We start from the raw sequence: 9,719 nt of genomic DNA on the forward strand, positions 1-9,719 counted from the left end.
ATTAACCCTAACGACCTTTTCTTCTCCATTTCTACCCACTCAAAGAAACACTCCATTCATCACTAACTCACAGTAAAAAAATCTTTTACTAACACCTCTCGTGTTCCTTTTATCTCTCTCTCTCCTTTACTAGATCTCTTCTCCTTCTACAAAGAAACCCATAATCAAAACCACTTGATTAAAGATCTGAACCAGCTTCCTCTCTGGGTTTCTTTCTCCTGCTAAATATGTAGTTAGTGACTAAAGTTGTAATCTTTCCATTTGATTTTTCAATCGTGGCCCGACCCTTTTCGTCTCAAAAAGCTACTTTTGTGTCTGTTTTGTTGGTTTGCTCTATTTCGATTGGTCTCGTGAAGCAAATGTAAGTTGTGGGTACACATTATTTTTCTTTTTGATTTTTACTCTGTTCAAGCTACAGTTTATAAATGTAGACACTTTTTTTTTTTCATTTCATCTGGATTTTTATTGATGTTTATTCTTTGCTTGGATGGTTTGTGAAAGTGTAGGCTTAAAGGTCTAAAGATTCTTTCTTCTTTGTTTGTCACATTCATTGAAGAGCAATAGTCGTTATACTCTTGCTATTTCTGGTTTCTTCTTATATAAATGGCATAAGATGGAGATGAACTTTATTTACTTGGTTAATGTGTTTAGGGAAATTTCTATGGAGCAAGTACTGTATGTTCTTTGTCTTCAACCTGTGGTTTTGATTTCAAATTTTTTTTTTTCTTGTTGGGGCTGGTTTAATATGGTAATGCTGTTTAATTCTTGACAAAGTGAAACATAGTAAAATATGAATCTCGTCCTATTTTTCTTATTTGGTGGTTTTTTAGTCACAATTTTTGTTGGATTTTCAGTTTTAATGTTCTTGACCTGCAATGGAGATGATTCTTGTGTATCTCTATACAGTAGCTTGATTATGTTTTTGTCTGTATTTTGTTTGAAAGATTGGTCCTTATTATTTTTTATTTTGTAAATGAATGTGTTGAAATGTATTCAATCAAAGAAAAGATCATGGTGGCTTTGTGGCCAGCCACAGCTGCATTCCTCCCTTCAGTTCTCTATGTGCTTATTTCTCTGAAAGTGTATATGAAATTAGATGATTAGTGTCAGTTTTTGTTTGAGTGGTTTGAGTGAAGTGATGGTTTCTGCTTTCTATTGATAGTGGTATTGGTCTCAAGATGCTAATGCCTTTATTTGATTTTTGACTCTGCAGTTGAATCTACAGCAGAAGTAAAGCCAGAGCTTCCTTTCTGCAAACCAATATGGATATAAGGATGATATATTTTGTGGTTTCCGCACTTCTTGTTACTGTGTCAGCAGAGGTTTACATCGTGACTATGGAAGGAGAGCCAATCATAAGTTACCAAGGTGGAGAAAATGGTTATGAAGCAACTGCTGTCGAATCTGATGAGAAGATTGATACATCAAGGTACTTAGAAATAGTTTCTCTTCTTTCAATTAGACTACACATTGGTTGCTTAGCTTAAACAATCTGTTACATTTTCCAGTGAATTGGTGACATCGTATGCTCGTCACTTAGAGAGGAAGCACGATATGATTCTTGGAATGCTCTTTGAGGAAGGATCATACAAAAGCTTTACAGTTACAAACACCTTATAAATGGATTTGCAGCTCATATTTCTCCTGAGCAGGTAAAAAAAGATCTTGAGATCATTTTTCTCTGTGGGTGTTCCTGTGATTTTTAAAGAGATCTCTACTCTGGTTGTATGTGTGTGTGTATAAACTCCAATGGAGAAAGATAAGAGCTTGTTTTAGGTGATTTGAGAACAGAGATTGATGAGAGTGTTTAAGTGTTTATGAGACTAAAGAGAATGAGATTAAGAGACTGAGAGACTAAGAGAATAAGTGTTTAGAGATTAGAGTTTCAGATTCAAGAACTAGTTTTTCATTTCCATGAAGGAGAGGGGAAATCCCCCTAACTCTCTTAAGAGTTACAATTTCGTCCATACATCTGTTTATATAGGCTGTTACAATCTGAGACATCATAAACCTATATCTAATGGCTGTAAATCACTTAAGAGGAATGGATGGTGTAGATGAGCTGGTCTTGTTGCAATCTGAGTAGTTGATGCTGATTGGTTAAGAGGAGATGGAGTCTGATTGGTTTAATTCAAAATGGGGAAGGCTGAACTGTGATTGGCTCTCCTTAGGCTCCTGCTAATCTATCCAGAGATAAGTCCAGGTACATGGTCGTGGCTCCCCTTGTCTTTACAGCCAAGGCCAGCCTGTCCCAAGACCAAACTAGCCAATCACACTCCAATGGCATCTTCTTGATTCTCCTTTGATGCCATCTGATCAGAACCTTATCCACAAGACTGGGACCACTTTTATAACTCCTAAACCTTGCCCAGACATTGCACAAGCCTTCCCGGGACGTCAGGTTCGCCCTATTTTTGCACCAACTCCAAAACTTCTCAATTGGCCGAGTTATGCAAATCTGGGTCGCCCTGGTCCGTACGGATCCGTACTGTCCGTACATGTCCGTACTGCCTCGCCCTATCTTTGCACACTCGCTCATTTGCTCCCAAATACACTTCTAAGTCTCTCCTAGACTTGACCCTAACTTTGCACATCCATCAGGACACTTCTGGACACCTTGCCCTATCTTTTGCACAAGCCCCAACTCAACTCAACACTTTTAGTTTCTCCATTTCTTCTCTTCAAGTTAACACTCCCCCTCAAGCTTGACTTTAGTTGATCCTATGTCAAGCTTGGAACCTTGAAGAACTTCCTCATTAAAAACCTCACCAAGGAAAACCCTTTGGGACAAAACCTTGATGAGGGAAAAAGAGTAAAGTCTCCAAGGCCTAGGGATTGGCCAGTGAGCTCTTGTGCCTTAGAACCAGTGTGGTTGGACACAAGAAGCTCTGGATCACGGCCTAAACTGGTGCAGCAACTCATCAAGACTTTGCGCACTCAACAACTCAGCTTCACCTCTTCATGGAACCGGTTTGAAGTCTCCCCCTCTCAACTGACTTCACAGCCTTCTTAGAGAAGCTAGGACACGGCCAGATCATCTTCAAACACCAGTGAGGCTGATCAACACTTCACACACGGCTTGCCCTCTTCATAGAACTGGTTTGGATCTCCCCCTCTCAACAGACTTCTCAGCCATCTTAGAGAAGCTAGGAACTGACCAGGAACATCTTTAGTGAGGCTCAAGCAATGGTACCTGATACATTATCCCAAAGGTGCATCAGTACCTATCAAAAACAAGAAAATGAATATCCTGCATCACATTTGATGCACACAATCTCACAATTCAAAATGAATATCCTGCATCACATTTGATGCACACAATCTCACAATTCAATCATAATCATCTTAAGTATCTTTTCAAGCACAAGCAATGAATAAGATGAATGAAAAAGATTGAAAGGAGTTTTTAAAAAGTCTAAGGGAACTTCCCTTGTGTTCTTGTGAGTTTCCAAACTCGACCAATGCACCATCTTCATGGCATCATCAACTTCTTGGAAAGGCAGAATGGATTCATCAGCTTCTCCTCAATCACCTCTCATTGAAGCCGCATTGATGGAGAGCCTTCCTCCTCACTCGCCAAGGCTGCTCTGAACAGCCTCTTGCCTAGACACGCCACTGACTTGGTCCGGTTGATGATCCTTGTAGAAGCTTTTGCAAAAGGCTTGTTACTGACCATGGATCATATGCATTAAGACTCCCCCTCAAGCTTAGAACCGAGACTAGAAGGAGCTAAGCTTGTGATGATCCTATGCATCTCCATGGTCTAATAACTATCATCTTTCATGATAGCTTTCTTCTTGTGAGTTTACTCTCTTCCTTAACCAGGAACTAGGGTGTTTGAATCACCATAGAGAGTCTCACAAGACACACCTCTCATTGCATAATGACCCATGCTACACTTCCTGTAGACTAAGGACTAGATATGTCAAATGGTATTATGCAATGGTCATCTCTCATTGCATACTCAATCACACTACACTTCCTGTAGATTATGGACTAACATGTCCTAGTGATGATATGCAATGGCACAAGACCTTTGTCTCTACATTCTTGGCTGTTGGTGAGTTACATGTATCACTTTCCTTGTGTACCTAACACCACCACAACTCAATGCAAGATCAGATCATCCCATTGGGATCAAACCAAGATAATTTATCCTGTTTGATCACCAATGCCACAGCAATATATAAACCTTGAAACAAGCCAATCAATTAAGGCAAGAACAAGCAGTTTTCAATCTCTAAAATGACAATGCAAGCTTTATACAATACATTGACAATTTAGGCTCATTTTTAAATGCATCAATACATGAATGCACAATCTTAAAGCATTAACTCCATGAATGCAACAGGTTCAATCCATGAGACATATTAAAGCTATGCACACACACCAGTTTCAATCAAGACCAATGATGCACGCACCTTAGACACTTTCTAATTGATGCTAGACTTTCATTTTTGGAATAAACATAAACATTAGCAACAGTACACACTCGGATTGAACTTAGACAATATGAGACATGCTTATGTATGCAAAACAGCTTTTCAAACATGATGCAAGCAGTATAGACATTCTACTCAATTCTACAACACATTCATTCTGATTCAAGCTATGGCAACACACAAGACAATGCAATAAACAAAACATGAGATTCTGGGACTCTAGACACCACTCACAGCACAATAAATAAAGACACAAGCGCTTATTAATGGTTAGGAGGTTTGCTTACAAACAAGAGATCCGAGCTGATCTCTTGAACCTCCATGGGCACGGTTCACTTGAACTTGGCAGGTTTGAGGCTTGGATTCAGTATCCAACACCTCTCCTTGGTGTGCCCATCCCTCTTGCAATGCTCACTCTCCAAGCATCTCACACCAGAAGCTTATTGAGTAGCTTTCTTCTTCTTCCTCTACTTCGGCTGGATCACTCCATGATCAGCTTGCAATGGTCTTGGTTTAAATTGCATCACCCTCCTGGTGATGCTCTTCTTTGTATGTCGACTGTCCTCTCTACACTCATCTGATGTGTAGGCTATGGTGACTAAACCACCATGGACAGAACCACAAGTCATCTCTCCATTGTCACAACATCCTCTCTACCCTCTTTGGAGCAGGCTGTGGACTTCCCACAGAATGTTGGCAACAGGCTTCATTTTATCCTTCTCTTGTAGTGATAAGGAGGAAACATGTCTTGAACTTTAGCTCTTCAGGTTGGTCATTTGAATCCCCACCACAAGCTTGAGATGAGCCTCAATGAACTTCAAGACCAGGAGCACATCACCCTAACAGCTGCGCTTAAATCACTGATCCACCCTTTTGCCTTCAGCTTCAAGTACCCTCAGATCACCGGCCTTCCTCATGGCTTAGGTGGTGACCTTCTTCTTCTTGTGTGTCTTGAACCAGGAGCTCAACAACCTCGTGGCCTGCGCTTCTTAAACCGGCTTCTGCACACAAGAACCTTCCCATTGCTCCACACAATGGTTGGTCTTCCGCTTGTATGTCTTGAACCAGGAGCTCAACAACCTCGTGGCCTGCGCTTCTTAAACCAGCTTCTACACACAAGTATCTTCCCATTGCTCCACACAATGGTTCAAGTCTTCCTCTTGTCTTGGATAGGTGGTGAGCAAAGAACACTTCTTGTGAACCTGAAACACCACTCAAACTCCAGCAAGGATAAGACACAAGAGTATTGGGATCAATCCTTGATTAATCATCAAGTTTGATTCCCAATCTCACAAGCATTGCAACAGATTAAAACAAGTCATTTTCAAGTTCTATCTTTGCAAGCAATCTCTCTAAGCACAAGCATTTTCTTTTTCAGTTTATGCACTACTTAGGCATTTTAAAGCTTCTTTACTCAGCAGTTAGACATGAATCTAATGCTTCAATGTAAGACAGCCACAAGACTATATGCAACAGCTTTCAATTCAGTTTCAATCCATGTATGCAAGCAGATTCAATCAATCACAACAAGCATCATTATGAACCGGATATAAGCATATTAACATACCTAGTAATCCTAGTAATACTGTTAAATTACTAGTCTTTTAAAGCACTTACACAACTGCTAGTAAACTTAGTATAACTAGTACAATGAAAGGATTACTAGGGAACCAAGCTCTTTAAGCATCCTGGGACAGATTCTAAATTCATTTTATTTCATTTAATAATCTTTTAAACAGTCCTCAGGTTTTCAATCACATCACAACATCACAACCAGTCAATATACTCAAGCTTTATACAAGAGAAAGAGGTTTCTTACAGCAAGGAACTAGTGTTAGTTCCTTGAAACTCCATAGATCATGGCAAGACAGTGAGCTGTTGGTGTCAACTCCAACTTCTCCTTCTCCCATGGACCTTTCTCTTGCACTCTCCATGTCAATGACCACACCTTTCTTCATGTTGAATTCGCCACACCAGTACCAGCTGAAAGCTGTCACCTTTCTTCTTGGACAGTGAATAAGAACCCTTTGCTTCCCAGGGTTCTTTCTTCTTCATGGGCTTCATGAGAGAGTGTAGATCAGCCAGAGACAGCTTCTGGACACCATGGATGAGCATACCTTCTTCTTGAAGAGTTGAACAGCCGGCTGGGACCATGGAGCTTCTTCTTGGCTTCAAGCGACATGGAGGAGAGCTATGAGCTTCAGCGGAAGCAAGAACCAAGTTCAGATGAACCTGGCTCTGATACCATGTGATTTTTAAAGAGATCTCTACTCTGGTTGTATGTGTGTGTGTATAAACTCCAATGGAGAAAGATAAGAGCTTGTTTTAGGTGATTTGAGAACAGAGATTGATGAGAGTGTTTAAGTGTTTATGAGACTAAAGAGAATGAGATTAAGAGACTGAGAGACTAAGAGAATAAGTGTTTAGAGATTAGAGTTTCAGATTCAAGAACTAGTTTTTCATTTCCATGAAGGAGAGGGGAAATCCCCCTAACTCTCTTAAGAGTTACAATTTCGTCCATACATCTGTTATATAGGCTGTTACAATCTGAGACATCATAAACCTATATCTAATGGCTGTAAATCACTTAAGAGGAATGGATGGTGTAGATGAGCTGGTCTTGTTGCAATCTGAGTAGTTGATGCTGATTGGTTAAGAGGAGATGGAGTCTGATTGGTTTAATTCAAAATGGGGAAGGCTGAACTGTGATTGGCTCTCCTTAGGCTCCTGCTAATCTATCCAGAGATAAGTCCAGGTACATGGTCGTGGCTCCCCTTGTCTTTACAGCCAAGGCCAGCCTGTCCAAGACCAAACTAGCCAATCACACTCCAATGGCATCTTCTTGATTCTCCTTTGATGCCATCTGATCAGAACCTTATCCACAAGACTGGGACCACTTTTATAACTCCTAAACCTTGCCCAGACATTGCACAAGCCTTCCCGGGACGTCAGGTTCGCCCTATTTTTGCACCAACTCCAAAACTTCTCAAATGGCCGAGTTATGCAAATCTGGGTCGCCCTGGTCCGTACGGATCCGTACTGTCCGACATGTCCGTATGCCTCGCCCTATCTTTGCACACTCGCTCATTTGCTCCCAAATACACTTCTAAGTCTCTCCTAGACTTGACCCTAACTTTGCACATCCATCAGGACACTTCTGGACACCTTGCCCTATCTTTTGCACAAGCCCCAACTCAACTCAACACTTTTAGTTTCTCCATTTCTTCTCTTCAAGTTAACAGTTCCCTTACACTATTCCACTATATTTGGTTAGGCAGAAACACTACGTCGCACCGCAGGTGTTAAATCTGTAAACAAAGACTGGAAAGTGAGGAGACTCACCACACATACACCTGAGTTTCTGGGACTTCCAACAGATGTTTGGCCAACAGGTGGTGGTTGGGAAAGAGCAGGAGAAGATATTGTTATTGGTTTCGTTGACTCGGGGATCTATCCGCATCACCCGAGCTTTGCCTCTCACCATAGATTACCTTATGGCCCTCTTCCTCATTACAAAGGGAAATGTGAAGAAGATCCTCATACTAAGAAGAGCTTCTGCAACAGGAAGATTGTTGGAGCTCAACATTTCGCTGAAGCTGCTAAAGCGGCTGGTGCATTTAACCCAAATATAGACTATGCATCTCCAATGGATGGAGATGGGCATGGAAGGTTCGTCTCTATGTTCTTCTTATAGTCTAATATTGTTCTCAGGACCCTTTCACTGTACTACTTAGGAAACCTGATTCTTTTTTTTTTTTACTTATGGATTTTCAGTCATACAGCAGCTATTGCAGCTGGGAATAACGGTATTCCATTGAGAATGCACGGTTATGAATTTGGAAATGCAAGTGGAATGGCTCCACGTGCTAGGTAGGTGGATAGATAGTGCAAAATGGTAGTTTTGTATCTTCTCTTTCACAAGCTAAAGGCTAATTTTTCTTTCAGGATTGCTGTTTACAAAGCTCTATACCGGCTTTTCGGAGGCTTTGTTGCTGATGTAGTTGCTGCAATTGATCAGGTAGAGTTAAAACTTTCAAGTAGTTAGAAAGGAACATAGACTACATTTAACGTAGGAAATGATTTCTCCTGCTGCATTTCTTTATTGTATGGTTGTTATAGCAGATCATTTTCATGTAGTGATGCCTTAGTTGATACATGTTCAAAATGCGGTGGTTAGGCGTTTTATAGACCGATTTTTGAATGCCTTGATTTATATTTTGAAAATTGGTTTAGCAAAAATTATTTGTTTAATATTTTTCACCTAGGCACTGCATAGACCGACTTTTAGAACAGTGGTTTGATATTAACTAGAGATATTAATGAGCAGGCTGTTCATGATGGTGTTGATATCCTGAGCCTCTCCGTAGGTCCCAACAGTCCTCCAACAACTACCAAGACAACGTTCTTGAATCCATTCGATGCTACACTTCTTGGAGCTGTAAAAGCTGGCGTCTTCGTTGCTCAAGCTGCTGGAAACGGAGGTCCATTTCCAAAGACTTGGTTTCTTATAGCCCTTGGATAATGACCGTCGCAGCTGCTATTGATGACCGTAGATACAAGAATCATCTCACCCTTGGAAATGGAAAAATGCTGGCAGGAATGGGATTATCACGTAAGAAACAAAAACCAAATGTTATTTTACATTCCAAGTTATATGTTTTGATTGTGTGTTTCTTCTGCAGCATCAACACGGCCTCACAAGATGTACACTTTGTTTTCTGCAAATGATGTTCTGCTTTGACTCGTCTGTTTCCAAGTATAATCCATCTGATTGTCAAAGACCAGAAGTCTTTAACAAGAAACTGGTTGAAGAAAGATTCTTCTCTGTGGATATTCTTTCAACTTCGTTGTTGGTACAGCTTCCATCAAGAAAGTTGTTGCAACAGTGAAGCATCTCGGAGCTGCTGGTTTTTGTTCTTGTTGTCGAAAACGTTTCTCCCAGGAACAAAATTCGATCCTGTTCCTTCTGCTGTTCCAGGAATCCTTATTACAGATGTGTCTAAGTCAATGGTAAATGAGAGTTTTAATGTTTCACTTACTCTAATGTTGAGAATCTTAAACTCAGTTCTATGATCTTTAGGATTTGGATAGCAGTACAAGGTTAAATTAAGCTGGGAAGGGAGAGTTAAATTTAACGCTCCCTAAAGTATTCATAGCAACGATTTCATTCTGACAACATTAGAGTAAGTGAACATTAAAGACTCTCATTACCATTTAACTTACGACCATCTTTCTACTGTATTCTTGAACACAGAAGGAACAATGATCTAATTTTGT

The 9,719-nt window shown here is 40.4% G+C and overlaps 1 pseudogene; it reads left to right on the plus strand.

Moving 5' to 3' along the window:
* Positions 1 to 432: 432 nt before the first annotated feature.
* On the plus strand, positions 433 to 9,515 carry LOC125601152 (annotated as a pseudogene).
* The last annotated feature ends 204 nt before the right edge of the window (positions 9,516 to 9,719 follow it).

Source organism: Brassica napus, unplaced genomic scaffold (genome assembly GCF_020379485.1).
Source record: "Brassica napus cultivar Da-Ae unplaced genomic scaffold, Da-Ae ScsIHWf_2463;HRSCAF=3180, whole genome shotgun sequence".
Lineage (NCBI taxonomy): Eukaryota > Viridiplantae > Streptophyta > Magnoliopsida > Brassicales > Brassicaceae > Brassica > Brassica napus.